Source organism: Ambystoma mexicanum, chromosome 2q (genome assembly GCF_040938575.1).
Source record: "Ambystoma mexicanum isolate Mex_15411 chromosome 2q, UKY_AmexF1_1, whole genome shotgun sequence".
NCBI classification, from domain to species: Eukaryota; Metazoa; Chordata; class Amphibia; order Caudata; family Ambystomatidae; genus Ambystoma; species Ambystoma mexicanum.
In genome coordinates, this window is record NC_090924.1 from 21,803,587 (window position 1) to 21,818,772 (window position 15,186).

Below are 15,186 nucleotides of genomic sequence, written 5' to 3' on the forward strand. Positions count from 1 at the left end.
AGAGGCTATCTGAAACACATACTATGTCCCATGTACCCACAAAATACCTTGATTTCGAAGCAGGAAAGACCTACTAAAGCCAACAACCGAGCTCTGAGGGCAGAACAATAAGATAATGGTGTGTGTTTCAGTTGATAGCAGATGCACGAGTGTAATAGACTGTGAAGGGTAGGGAGGATTCCTCTGTCAGGTGAATAAATCAGTGGCTGTTGGCTTGAGACTTGGGACAAGCTGTAGCTATTAAACATTGGTTATAAAGCCCAAGTAGTGGTTAAATGCAGCTCAGTTAAGGTGTTGCATGGCACGATGTGGTGGTGGAGGAACGCCACCAAAGATGGGTCAGCACAATTCATCTGAGTGGAGAACCAGTATAAATTCAAAGGTATAGAGACAGCTGAAAATACTTGAAAAAGAAAATAGGAGAGCTGGTGGCAAGAACGAGAGAAGGATGAATGAAAACAGGGCAGAAAGTAATGTTTGGTTCTTCTTGATTTTCAAGTTATAAAGAAAAAAAAACTATTGTCTGGAAGTCTGCACTATGTGGTGGGTTCATACACTGAACAGTGACTTAAGAATCCAGGAAGTTATCGTTGATCAGCGTGGAGAGAGACAATTACTGTTGTAATTCATTTTATTATTGTAATATGTTACTTGCATAATACGCACTGTATTTATATTGACATGTAAAACATGTGCTCGACCTTTAATGAATTCAACACTGTGCCCTTTAGTATAGACACGTGATATTCATGTGTAACAACAAACGCAACATGTCCTTGCACTTTGCAGACCAACAAAACAACTATCACAACTGCATGAACACAAGTACAAGCCTTTGAGTATGGACATTTCTTTGGTGATGTTAAAAGGAGAGATGTCTTCCTGCAATGTTGTTTTTTTGTCCTGGAGAAATGGGCAATTAAAAAGTGTTGGCAAAAAAGAGCAGCTTGCGCATGTGACCCACGGGACGCTTTGATATGTCTCCTTAAACTGCCCATGCTGTCTCTTTACTGAATCCATTGATGTTTTCAAAAGGCCCTACACCTCCTCTGCCACTGGACAAATAATTAAACTTTAAAACCATAATTGATTTGTTTTCCTTGCCCTTAAAAATATCATTACTGTTGCATTGATTTGATCCCAGACACCTCGTTTGCCACTAGGGGTTATTGCTCTTTTTATTAGGCCAGCGGCGCTAGTTGACCAACACAAAGAGAGCTGGTTGCATTTTAAGCACACAAGCTCCGATTTGGCCCCCAACTTTTTTATTTCAAAAATGCATAGGAGGGACCCACATAATACAGATTTACGCATGGTCTAGCTGCAGCAACATAAGCCTACCCCTTTGGCAGTTAAGAGCGAAGGCCTGCTAGATTCAGTCCATATTTACATCTACTGTTCCTTAATGGTATTAACACATGAGTGGAAAACACCTGTCCACAAAGGTCAGTATACAGCAGCTCTCACATGATTCCTTTTGTAAAAGCAAGTGTTCATAGTGTGCGATTTCGAATTCAGTAGGTCTTTATAAAGCTATGGTGTATGTAAATTGGGACTAGCAAATATTCCATGTTTAAATATGTTCATAAATGGCGTATACAAATGTTAATTCTCATAATCACTATTTTAGCAAATCATGGGAGAAAAGTAAGTATATATTTATTTTTATAAATTTAGATTTGGCCTTAAGTGCCTAATTCCCAAAGCAGTTTTTAAATAGGATGTTCACATTGAAAAATGCTTTTTGCAGCAGGCAAGGATGTCATTTCACCAAAATGCCAGGGGTAGCGGAAGTGACATCACACGGCCCTTGACCCCCTGATGACATCACAGGAAGTGATGTCATTCGGCCCGACCCCAAAGTGATATCGCGGGTAGCGATGGAACATGACATTTCACCGTTGACAAAACAGGAAGTGACATCACATAGCATTGTACACTACGAAAAATATAGTTACGATATCACTATGTGATGTACATTTCATACACAAATCGATCGCTATATATATCGTTAAGATCATTGTGTATTGGCCCATATTACCATATTACTGTGTATGCAAGCAGGCGTCCATGACCAAATGATAATGATGTGTTATTATATATCACTTACGCTTAAGCGCTTTATTTAGAAAAAATATACACCCAATATCACCCAACCTGTGTTGGTACTCATTTATCGACCTCAGAAGGATAAAAGGCCGAGTGAGGCTTTTTAGAACAGACCAAATCAGTGACTCACCCCCTGAAGTGTGCCTGAAATAAATATTTAATGAGCCTAGCAATTATTGTATAGAATTCCAGAAAGACACATTATTTAATATTCCTATTCTTTCTTATTTAGGATCAGTGCTGAAAGTGTTAGACTTGTGGCACTCCTGTTCTTATTTTTCTTCTTTTTTTAAGGGGCCTGAACAAGAAAGCCAGGCACCCCAGAAATAAAGAGCCAATGCCCAGGAGCTTGGATTAAAACAAAAGAATCTTTTTTTAAGTTTATTTTAGAGGTCGCAAGGGAGACCACAGAGATCGCAAGGGAGACCTCAGAGGTCACATTTGTGACCTCTGGCGACCCCTAAATGACGTCCCTGGCAGCAGGTCCTAAGTGTTGGCAGAGGAACTCTGTGACGTACTGCTAGCAGGAGGAAAATTAACATTTCATCTCAGTAGAATGTGCAACCCAGTCAGGCACCCCACTTTGAAGATCTCTGTTTAAGAGGTGTGCTGCAAGACTGATAGAACTGTGCCTTCCACCTATCCATTTAAACAAACTCTCGAAGCCCTGTGCTGCTGAATGTGGGGAAGTGAATTGTGGTCTAAGGCATTCTAACATTTCTTTTAAAGCACACTTTTTCCTTTTGTATTCCCTTAACACATTTGTTAAATGAGAAGGAGGGCAAGGTAAGTTTATTTTTAGCATATGCCTTTTTATTTTGACTAGACTGGACTTGTTTGTATTTTGTTTAATGGTCAAGACTACTCCAATTCTAGAGTTAGGAATTCTACCAACCCAACCAAAACACTAAAATAAAGGTTTTCGAACCTTGCATCCATTGTGTCTGTGTCTACTACTGATAGCATGCCTTCCTTACAGAGGTTAAAGGTTTAAGTGCTTAAACTTTTCAGACATTTTCTGAGCCAGTAAATGGCAACTCCCACCAATAAACTACTATGACATTTGTAGCACAAAACTTTGCACTTTGACAGTAGAAGTCGTGGAAGGTATGGTGGTGGAGGTGGATGGTGTGGAAGTTGTTGTGGTGGTTGATGGTGGTGCAGAGGTTGACACCACATCAATTGCTGGCAGTAGTTTGAAGAAGAAGCAATGACGAAAAGTGAAAAGAGTTTTTTTTTACAAACTGTATGGGTTTTTTCAATCCACCTTGTTTTTTTTCCCAATGACCGAATGGTTCTTATAAGTGAAGACAACAGCAATTTGGTCCAGGTGCCCGTTGTGTAGTTCTCATCAACGTAGTCCAGATGGACTCAGATAAGTGTTGTATGAGGTCACATGTCTCCAAGCTCTGTGATGGGACCTTAGATGGTCTATGGCGCAGCTTATTTTTGCAAATCTTGCGCTTCACCTTTTCTGTCTGTTTTAGAGAGTGGTGCTGCTCCACCATAAAGTACCTCCAGTTGTCTGTAGTATTTTTCATTTTGCATAATATTTTGTGCGAGGTAGATGCTTTTTTCAGCCAATCGCAACCAGAGACATTTTTATGGGAGGACAAAAGGGGCACTTGCCCAGGGCCCCCACCTTGGAGGGGGCCCCACAAGGCGGCCTGATATACAGAAGTAAGATTCCTTAAATAGCACACATCAGGATATTTTATGGCATAGTGCTGAGGCTCTAAACCTATTGCCTGTCTGTACATTCTGCCTTGATCAATTCATCATGTGATGCTTTCTCTGTTCACTGTGGTGTATATATAGTTTGTGTCTTCATTCCTTGCGGCACAACTCCTGTAGCATGCTTTTCATCCTGTGGTAATGATATTGATAATGTTCAATAGCCGAATTTGAAATGCATATTGGTACATTGAGTGCCACAATGGTTCAGAAGCTAGCTCAGTGTATTAAGGACTCATTGCAGAGATATGTGTTCCTTTGCAAGAATCGAAAAGCACATTCCTGTAAGGCTGGCAGAGTCTTTCCTCTGTCTGAAGTTTATAAACCTGCCTGTGTATGTACTTGGTCTTGCAGCACAACAGGTGCTAATATCAGCAATGTACCTGCACCAGATAGGGGTTGCTATAAAAACGAACATGTCATCCTTATGGTGAAGGTCTAGAAATTGGTTTGTTCTGATGGGGTGTTGTAAAACTTAGGCAATCATCTCCAACACTGAGCATAAACGGTTAATCAAAGAGATGAAAAAGTATCCAACTTTGGAACCAAAGCATTCATGCTTGTATCCTGGCGTTGCCAGCAGACAATACAGTGATCCTGGTCAAATCATCTAATATCTCGTACATTACTGTACTGTCTTCTGTGAAGTTTACCTCCTCCCATGCTGGTGGCATCGTTTAGCCTATTACTTGACCTTTCTTCTTATGTAGGCCCTTTCAGTGGAAGGGGTGGTAGACAGAAGGGAGCGAACCAGATGTTGCAGGACTTGGGCAAGCATATTTTAAAGTCTGATCGTTTGACACAAAAAACACATTGCATTTTTGTAAAAGTCAAAGTTTTTTTCTGCATGTTTAAAAATGACAATTTCACAAGCCAGTATTTTGGAACTATGTAAAGCTTTAAAATACAAAAGACCAACAAAGATTAAGGGCCTCTTCACAAGTTGGGCGGTAACGCCGGTACTATTAGCGCCGGCGCTAATAGCCCTACCGCCAAATCCCCCGGGGCTATTAGCGCCAGATCACGGGTTTGGCGGAAGGGTTATTGCCCATTCCCCATTGGGCCCATTCGGGTATTTGTCATTGGGCCCAATCTATTACCGCTGGCAGATTTCCCGCCGGCAGTAATCGCGCCGAAAATCGGCGATTTTGCCGCGGATTTCCCCCAGCTCAGAGCTGGGGGGAAATACCCAAAGCCATGATCTGGCAGACCCTTAAATGCAGCGGTAATAGCGCTACCGCCACATTTGAGGGTTACCACCAGACTCGTGATGAGGCCCTAAATCTGCAAAATCACACTGATTGGTATGCTGGTAGTTATATACTTCTCTTGGTGATGGAGAGAATGAAGCTAGAATCATTCTGTGTTACACCCTTCTATAATATTTTGTTTTAAAAAAATGTGATGATTGGTAATGTGATTGGTGCACTTTCCAAGTTTTATAAAATTAGATTATTTTAGTTCATGGTAAGAACTGGTAATGAAAGTGTTCAAATGCAGAAATTGCCAAGTTGGCACACATCCCAGAATCACCCCTTAAACAGTGTGTGTAATGCTGTGCATCTAATGTAATCTTGTATTGCCTAGCTTCCCGAAGTCGCCAGTCCCTAAACCTTTGATAATTGTCAGCCCTTCAGAGGGATTTCCTTCTGATGGTGTGATCTTCAAAACAGCCCCACTCATGGTTTCACAGGCTATAGTGTTGCTTCCACTATAATAGTGAGCATTGATATATTGCACACCACAGACACTTTATTCTTTTGATCTCTAATGGCAACACTATTTGAAAACCATGTCCCATGTATAATCACAGTCTGGATACAAATACCTTCCTGGTAGCTTCTAATCTAATCTGCATTCACTATCCATGCTATGGTATGTATAGCTTTCTCCTTCCTATCAATGTGTATCCTCTATCTATTCTTGAGCACGTTTGCATTCTGTGAGACAAAAATGTGAGTTATCTGTCTAATTTGGGTTACATGTATGCTAGAAAAGAAGTAAACTCTTCGTAGACTGATAATGTTGGCCTTCAAATGGTACTTGTTTATCATTCTAATGAGAGCAAGAAGAAGGAGGGTAAGGTGACTTAAATGGAGTAAACATTCTTATTTGTAATGCTTTGAGGCAGCATATCCATCTATGGGTTGTGATTGTGGTGGGGGGGGTGGTGCAGATATTCTTGATTACTTAATTCCTTTGCTTTGGTGGCAGGGGGCCCCAAATATGTCCGTGCCCAGGGCCCCAAAGTGCTTAAAATGGCCCTGCTCACAACCTCATCGATCCTTGCCCATTCATTGTACTCTTAGCCTCTGTACCACTGTGAAGTATACTGTCACTATTTATATCCAGCACATCCTACCCCCGCCTTTCTAACCTCACAAACCCTGCCCTAGAACCATTGAAAGTCTACCCACATGGCATAGGCTCTACCCACAACCTTTCTACCCCTATACAGCCTACCCCCAACCTGTTGACCCCTACTCACCCTATCGCTACAGAATCTATTCATGCTACTACACCCTACTCCCATCATCTCTTACACTTTATACATCTTGAAATTTAACATACAAGGAGTACTAAATACACACATTCCTACAATGCAAATACTTTTTTCAATGTATACCGGCAGTTACTGCAGCAGCCAACAGGCTGGTGAGCTTTGTGGCATGGCTTTCATTAGCTGAGACTGGAGTTCATAACTGTGGCAACAAGATCTATAATTGCAACTCCTCACACCTAATTGCGACTATATCCAGGCCGCACTGGAGTTCTTGATAGCCACAGTTATATATATTACACGGCCCACGGTAGTGGTGGTGTAATTATGCTTAAGTTGCTAATCCCATAGGAAGAGCACTTTTTGGGCTGCTTTTAACTTCGCTCCCCCTGGACGAATCCTCACCAAACTTTGCAAAAAAGTATATGAACCACTCTGAATTTTTTGCAATGTTTAGTGAGGTTTGGTGCAGGGGGGGCAAAGTTATAAGGGGGGTCACAACATTTATTTTTTTCCCATATAGTGAATGGGGAAAAAATTTTGCTCACGCCTACAGCTCAAACCGCTGGACGTATTTGCACCAAATTTGTGGCAGGAGCAGGTGGAAATCAGTCCAGTATTTTTTTTTTAAAACAACCAAAAAGTAGGTGTCAAAAAATGTGTAATATCTATGTCGCTCTGCCGACACATTTCCCTGTTTGCTCCGCAGACAGGACACCTATTGGCTAATCGGCTTGTGTCATGTCCACGGACATATGACGCGTTCGCTGATTGGCTGGGATGAACCGTGAGGTGCATCGTATTGTTTTGATGCACCCGCCATCTTGGATCAGGCGACGAACGGGGGAAAAATACACCTTTGGGGAGTGTGTTAGTGTGTAAGAGTGCTTGGGGAGGGTGGGGGAGTAAGAGATGGGTCAAATGCTGTATTTGTTTTGGTGGCAGGCGCCCCTGATGTGTTTGTCATGTCCGTGGTCACTGTGGCTGTCTGCGGACATAAAAAATGCAGTAGCCTATATAGCACAGCACAGTTAAAATGTTTGATTCTATGGGTGTGTTATGCTCTGGTGGTTGTGGCCAGGGCCTAGAGTCTTGGGTGCATGGCCGAAGGCCGTAGGCAGTGCAGTGTAGTGACCTGCATTGGTTGTGGCTCCTGTGTGGTAGATTATACCTATTGTTGTGAAGGTTTTCTTATCAAGTGATTCTCGACCATGTGTGAATCCAGTCAGCTTGCAGTTGTTTTTGGTACCATCTGCATTGTAACGTAGAAGCATTAGTATTATGTATTTACTATGTGTTTGTATTTGTAAGGTGGAGCGATTATCTGAATTGCAGGTAGTACATAATCTGCCATGGTTTGCATTTTGTACAAGTTGCTGAAATGAATGGATTCACAGTCAGGTATGGATACATACACAAAGAGTTAATTAGGGATTTGATCCTGTGCCACATTGTTGCAGAGAGTGCATGTATGTTTCCATGTGTATGAAATCTGGAAGATTTCATTTATAGGTATGTTTTTGTTTTCCAGTACTTGTAGTAAGTACATTAGAAATTCTTCTGGATCTTCTTGTGAGTTTATAGTGAATTTCACTATTCCAGCACAATAGTCCAATTCTTGTTTTATTCCATGAACACTGTATGTGTTGTCAGGATTGTTGCTTGCATTTCTATGAAGGACTAACATTTGCAAACACAATTGTTCTGTGTTGTGTAGGTAAGTGTTGTCAACAATTGGTGGCAATTGTAATAGAATATTTATTGCTACATTTGCGTAGCAATTTACACCAGTTATATTTGAAAATTTGAATGCACCAGATAGTTCTGTGTCCAAGTAATTTCTTCGGAGTGTGTGTTGCTTCTTTGAAGAAGGACCTGAGTTACTTTGAGTAGTAGATTCTTCATTGGTTGTAGTAATAGATGAAGTATTAGCTTCTTTTACTCTCTTTGGAGGATTTGCTGTGAGATCCTGTTGTATTTCTGTTTGAAGTATTTTCTTTTACAACGTTTTGCTTTTTGTGGAACAGGATAGGTTTTTAGATGGGGTGTAGAGTGAATGTAGTCTATTGTATTCTAAAATGCAAGTAATATCAGTGTTTACTTTACTCACATCCAAGTTGATTAGAAATAGACCGTCAGGTGTACGTAAGCGTGATAGTGCTACGTAGAACATGCCTTTGTGATCCCAATATCTATCAATGCTTTATCTAGGTTAAGAAAATTGTGATTTGTGAATGGTGACTGCGTATGCTAGAGTTAGAGAAAATTGCGCTCTGCGTACATACGTGTCTTTGAAATGAAGGAATCGAGCTGTTGAGCATCCTATCCTTTTTACTTCTGATAGTTTGTCAAAGAGAATATTGACAAACTGAATGTTGTTGTCACGTGGGTATGTTTGAAAGCCAACAACTGTACCAAGTGCTCCATTAACTAGTCCTTGCTCCACGTCAAGGTTACGTTTAAGCATTACTCTACAGTTTAAATATAATTTTAATATTTTCTCCAAACCAGCTTTGTTGGAGACAGAGTTTTCTAAGTATTTAGGCTTGTTGTGGCTTGTTGACACATCGATAGTGTCATACCATGTACGTCCAGTTGGTCTGTGGAGCAAATTTCAATTATTGGTTGCATTTCTTTTTTCAACATTGTTTCATTGCATTTTGAACAGCTTGCAAGAGTTGGCATCAAGGACATACAATTGATATTTTTGTTTGCTAATTTTTCCATGACATCAGTAGCACATGAGATATGGCCATGCAGTGCATGGTTGTGCCGGGTTTTTAATATTGATTGTGCTTCTTGAGGTAGTAAATCAACTCTAATACTTTTTAAAATGTTGGCGTATGTGAGGTCTGGCACATGTTTTCTGTAAATTCTCTGTATTGGAAATGTTGCCAAAGGTTGATATTTCCTATGCTGCCAACAGTTTTATGGCAGAGTTTGTGTCCTAAGGTTTTAAAAATACGTTCATCTTTCACTGGTGTCAATTGAAGATGATCTCCAAAAAAATTATGTGTTTTCCTCCAAAGATCTCTTTGTAGTTTGTTTTGAGTACTTCTTATAATCTGAGGTGAATCAAAGCCAACATTAGGTTGGAGATCATGCTCAAGCCATCTATTAGTAGTATTTTCATTTGATTTAACACTTTGTGTAGTTCCATTGCAGCTTCTGTAGAAAGTTCTACTGGAAGGAGTAGTAATCAGTGTAAAGTGACACCGCCTATGCTGTAGGCAGCTATACCTGTGGGGGCAGTTACAACAGCTGACAGTTTGTTGTTTGTCAATTGTTGAAGGAACTTGCTGATGATTTTTATTAACAATGTTTTGGCCTGAACCAGCTTGACCACTGACGTATTGTAGTATAGGTTTGTAATTTTGGCAGGTACATTCTTTATTTTCATGTTGTACACCATGTGCAATTTCTTTTGTTACTTCATGAAAAATGCTACAGTGCTCATTGTTCAATTTTGATTGCAGTACAGTTAAGTCTTCTGTATCTTCTTCATAGTGACACATGGTGTTTTCTAATTCTGCCTCATTTGCTATTACTGGCTGTCCCAGTGGTTCTTGGCTTCCTGTTACAGAAGGTTGACTACTGTCGGGAGTGTCCTTATCTAGTTGGGCCTGGAGATCTTCTTCATGTTGCTGTTCATTGTGCAACATTGTTTTGTACTGTGTACAGTTTACATTGGTTATAATGCTTTCATTTGCTTTGAAAGCATCTTCATAGGAGTCATAGATATCTAGTAACTCTTCTTCTTTTCTCCATGGTTTAAAAAGTTGTAGCAGGGACATCTAATATAGCTCTTTATGTTGAGGAGTTTTTAATGACAATTTGATATGATTAATTAAGCTTCATTTGGTAAGTTTCACTAAGCTGCCTTCACAATTTGTCACTTTGCATCTACCTTTATTTTCATCTGGTTTTATAATATTTTTGTATGTGAAGTTTTGGGCTATGTGGTATAGACATATGGTTTCCAAAGTGGTACTCCTGTTTGGGTAGTATGTGTCCAGTAAATTGTTTTTCAAAATGTCTTGGCTGTTGAGATCATTTCTGGCTATTGCTTCTATGTTGTCATATGATTTGAGAACTCTTTTTCTGGATTTAGCAGCACCAAGACTTAGCCATGCTATATTTTCAGATTTTCCACATAAAGCAGTACTGGTTAAACCATCTGCAGCTTCATAGCAGCCACATTCTCAATGAGAGAGCATTTTTATGTCTAAGCTGTACAATTTCTGAGACAGTGTTTTGTCCGATGATAGGTCATCCCAGAGGTCTTGAAGCTCTGTTTTTCTGCTTTGGTTAAATAGGCTGTAACAGATCGTACAACTGCAGTGGAATTGTTTGCAATGTACTGCACATCTATGTTTGCATTCCATAAGAGGGCAATGATTGCATTGTAATCACTGATATATTTTGCATCTTCTGTTCTTTTTATGTAATGTGTTCTTAGGTGATTTACCTTTAACACTATGGGCCTCATTCCGAGTACGGCGCTAACCAATGGCGCTATTAATGATTTGGTTGACGCCGTACCCGGACCGGCAGCGCCTTGGTGGATGGCGGAATCACCGCCCCATTCCAAGGTTGGCGGGGCGGTAATTCCCCATTCACCAAGGCTCTTCCCCATTCCCAAATGAGCCCCCATAGGGCTCAATGGGAATGGGGAAGATGCAAATAATGGTGACCATTCATTACGGTCACCGTTATTGGCTTGGAGGCCCCTTTGCGCCCTCGACTTTAACACCTGCTCAAAGCAGGCGTTAAGGGCGAGGGCGCAAAGGGAACTCAGAGCATGGCGGTAAGGGATTACCGCCACCGGTCTCGTTACCGGTGGCCGCTATCCCTTACCGCCATACTCGGAATGAGGCCCTATGTCTAACTGAAGACATGAAGTTGTTTACTTGACCGGTTTTTGTAACTGGTCTAGGGAAACCAAAGCAACATTTGGTTTAGTATTTTTCTTCTTTTTTGTATTTGCAACAATATTATTTCCCACATTTGTTTCTTTGAAATTGGAAAATTTGTGCATGAAGATCACTATTTGTTGCTTCTGAAGTGATTTCACAAGTGACATATGTTTCGATAATCTGTAAAACAGTGGCATCACTGTCTTGACCAAATTTAAGAGTATCTTTAATCCATAAAAGCATGTGGATAAGTGGTGCTCATCTGGCTTGGTATTCTTTTCTCCAAAAGAAGTGTTGCACTTCTCCGAGTGAAGGAACAGTTTTATTATGATGATGGAAATATCTTGAAACATTAACAGGATCTAGAGAGCAAAGTTCTCCAGGTGTTAGTATATCTAGAAAGTATATCTATGTTTATTTTGTTTTTGTTTGATATGCATAGGAAATCATGTAAATCTTCCCATGCATATTCTGCACAACTTAATGTAACAAACCAAGTGGGTGGGCCAAGGTTTCTTATCATACAACCTACATCTCTGTAACATTGTAACATTGTAACAAGTACTCTTAGCTGTACTCGTAGCTGACATACTTTGAAAATGGGTACCTGATTTCAATGTGTGTTCAACTCCATAGCATAGAGTTGCTAGTTCACTTTCAAAGAGTAGGTGGAATATGTATTCCACATTTTGTCTAAATCTGGGATATTCAGAATACATTTGTAACACGCGGTATTCTGATGCTGTTATCTGAGTGGGTCTATCATTGTACCTTCCTCCTTTCCCAGTAGGAAAGAGTAGAGGAAAAGCATGTGCTTCTATACTTTTTTCCCATATGCTGATTGGAGATCCTTTGGTTTGTCGCTTTTGGTATGTTTTTAGTACATTATCTATGGTGACTTTAGAGTGTAATGGATGAATTGTATAATGGTATAAAATAGTGGATACTCTAGAGCAGGATCTAGAAGTTCAAATTGACCAGTTTCTGGTGACTCTTGAATTATTTCAGTCCTTTCCCTCAGGTTTTCTTCAATATTCATTTCTTTGTAGTATTCATTATTGTCTTTTATTGTCTTTTAGATATTGCAAGGCTTGTCTAACTTTATGTAAGTCTACGATTTGTTGCCAATTTTCTTTGTCTTTTGTAGGTACACCATTTACTAAGACAATTAAAGATTGCTCTATTGGACGTTGCACTCCTAGAGTGTGTACATTTTCTTTCAGATCTAATGGTAAATAAACTACTTTGCCACAAATGCCTTTCACTAATTCTGAGGGAAGTAATGTTGCTGTTTTTGGTTGAAGGCGTATTATTGCTTGAAATTGATGCACTGTTTGAATTATGATGCTCTCATATAAATTGAGTTGTTGCAAGGGTTTTGGACGTGGGAATAATTCTAAGTTATTTGTGATAGCACTTGAAGGAGTTTGGTTGTTGTCAAGTTTTGCAGTGCAGTAACTGCAAAGTATTAAGGGGTCATTTATTTCGTATTTGTTTTCTGCTATAAGGTTGAGAGCTAATTCAAACCATTTGGAATCTTCATTGTCTTCTATTTTGTATGTTATGTCTACAGTTTTTGTGTTACTTTTATAAAATGTTCTGCGGCAACACACACACACACACACACACATGGTTTGGTACTTCTGCAGATGTAAGTTACCATTTTAGTATTTTCTTTTTTGTATGTTTGTAGTAGAAGGTTGCCATTTGTAGAATTGTTCCTAGTCTGTTGTAAAGCTATTGCATTTTGTAAGTGGCTTTCACTTCCAAAATATTTTCTGTGAATATGCTCTATTTCTTCGAGTATGTCTTTGGCTGTACCATGTAGAAGATTGATTTTTAAATTGTCTAATGCTAAAGCTGGACTTTTAGCATAGCAGAGTTCATGGACTAGATTTCTTATAGTTGAATGATGTGTTGATATCATTTTGATATGATGCAAGGTGCTTTTGCAATTAGGTCCTGAAATGCAGGCTAATGAATGTCCTTGGAGTCCTGTGTGTTTGCGCACTGGACAGGTATTCATATTTTGTAGAAGTTTCATTTTGAATTTGTCTTTACATATTGATTGAGGAACTGGCGTAAAGATTTGAATTGTGTTTGTTTGCTTTTGTTTGTATGCATCTTCATTGAAATATGGCTCTGTGCTCGTGGTGTGACTCCATTAACCTCCACACATATTTAAGAAGTTATTTTTGTTGACATTCCGTTTATTGAGAAGTCTTTTTTGTAGTTTAGTAGTTAGTTTTGTTAGTGGTTTCATTCTGTTTAACACTAAAATATATAACTTCCTTTCAAGAAGGATTGCACTGTCTATGAGAGCTTCTAAGATTAATTTTCTTCGGTAGGTTTTAAGGGTTGAGCTTGATTTCCCTGCTGTTTTTATAAGATTCTGAAGGACTCTCTGGTGGCACATTTTTTGTAAAATACTTTTTTTGGTATGGCTACTTGTCACTAAATCAAGATTTATAGGGTTGTGTTAGCAGTAGTGGTAGCTGAATTCTTGTTAATCACTTTCTGTTTTGTTTTACATTTTGAAAGAGGAGGCAAAGTTTTTGTACTGGAAGCTTGTTTTGTTTCGCTTAATGGCTCTATTAGTTCTTTTGTTTGAACTTTTTGTAGAAATTCTGCTAGAGATGGATGCTTATTTTGGACACTTTTATTTTCATTTGCTCTACTTCTGTGTTGCTTTCTATGGACTTGATTTATGGTAGGCATTCTTTTAGGGTCTGTTGGGGTCTGTTGAAAAAAAAGAAGGTATGGGTGGGGCTGTTCGGCAATGCATGTGTGCTCAGTGCATGAGTGTCTGAGTATGATGGTAAGGATGTATGTGGTGGTGTGTGATTGTGCATTGGGAAGCTACAACTAGTTGGGAAGGGTATTCTTGTATTTGTGTGTTACTATACTGGGGTTCAGATGACAGTAGAAAGCTAGTGGTGAAGAGAAGCACGAATACTAAATCTAATGGTATAGAATTAAAACAGTTCTTTGTTCTGCAATACTAACATTCTAGGGGCTGATTTATGGAATTTGTGCGCCGAAAAACGGGGATTTGTGTGCCGTTCGCCTGCAAATCCCTGTTTAAAAAATGGGGATTAATGGGCAGAATGGTGCACAAATCGCCGTTTTTCGGTACACAAATTCCATGAATCAACCCCACAGTGTGTTTGAGTAACAGTAAGAATATTATGGTAGTATTGTACTTACTTTTTTTGTTTGGAATGAGCAGGTTTCTTCTGAGTTGTTTGTACTTCAGATGCTGCTGCTTTTCAGGAGAGTGGTCTTCACTTAGCTGTCGATTCGTATGTTTTTGTAGTAGTATTGTTGATTGATAACTGAACATATTGTGTGCATGCAGTTTCCATTGACTATGTGCAGCCTTTATATTTTACTATCAATATGTTAGTTCAACATGCTTTGCAAATGAGTAGAATACTAAGCGTATGAAACTCACTTGGTTTCTTAAGGCTGGGTTATTGCATGTTAGGAGATAGAAGAAATAATGATATACATTTTTATAAGGTAAATGGCAGAAACTGTATAGAAAAGCATGGAGCCTCATTACAAGTTTGGAGGTAGCCATGGAGCTATTAGCTCCATAGCTGCCTTCAAACCGGGCTCCATTACCGGGTTCCTGCAATGAGGATTACTGGGTCATTCCGTCATAAGAGGACCCGGTAATTCCTCCTTGCAGGAACCATTCCACATTCCCATTCAATGGGAATGGGGAAGGAGGTAACAACTGGCACATTATATTTGTCCTGTTGTTACCTCCCTCTTCCCCTCACGGGACCCAAAAAAGACGTGTGGTTTTACCAGACATCTGATCCGGGTCCCGCAAAGGGAACCGCATAATCCGCGCTCCCGTAATGAAGGGGGCCGGTCACGTACCACCCCCTTCATTACGGGAGTGCAAGCCTATGCATT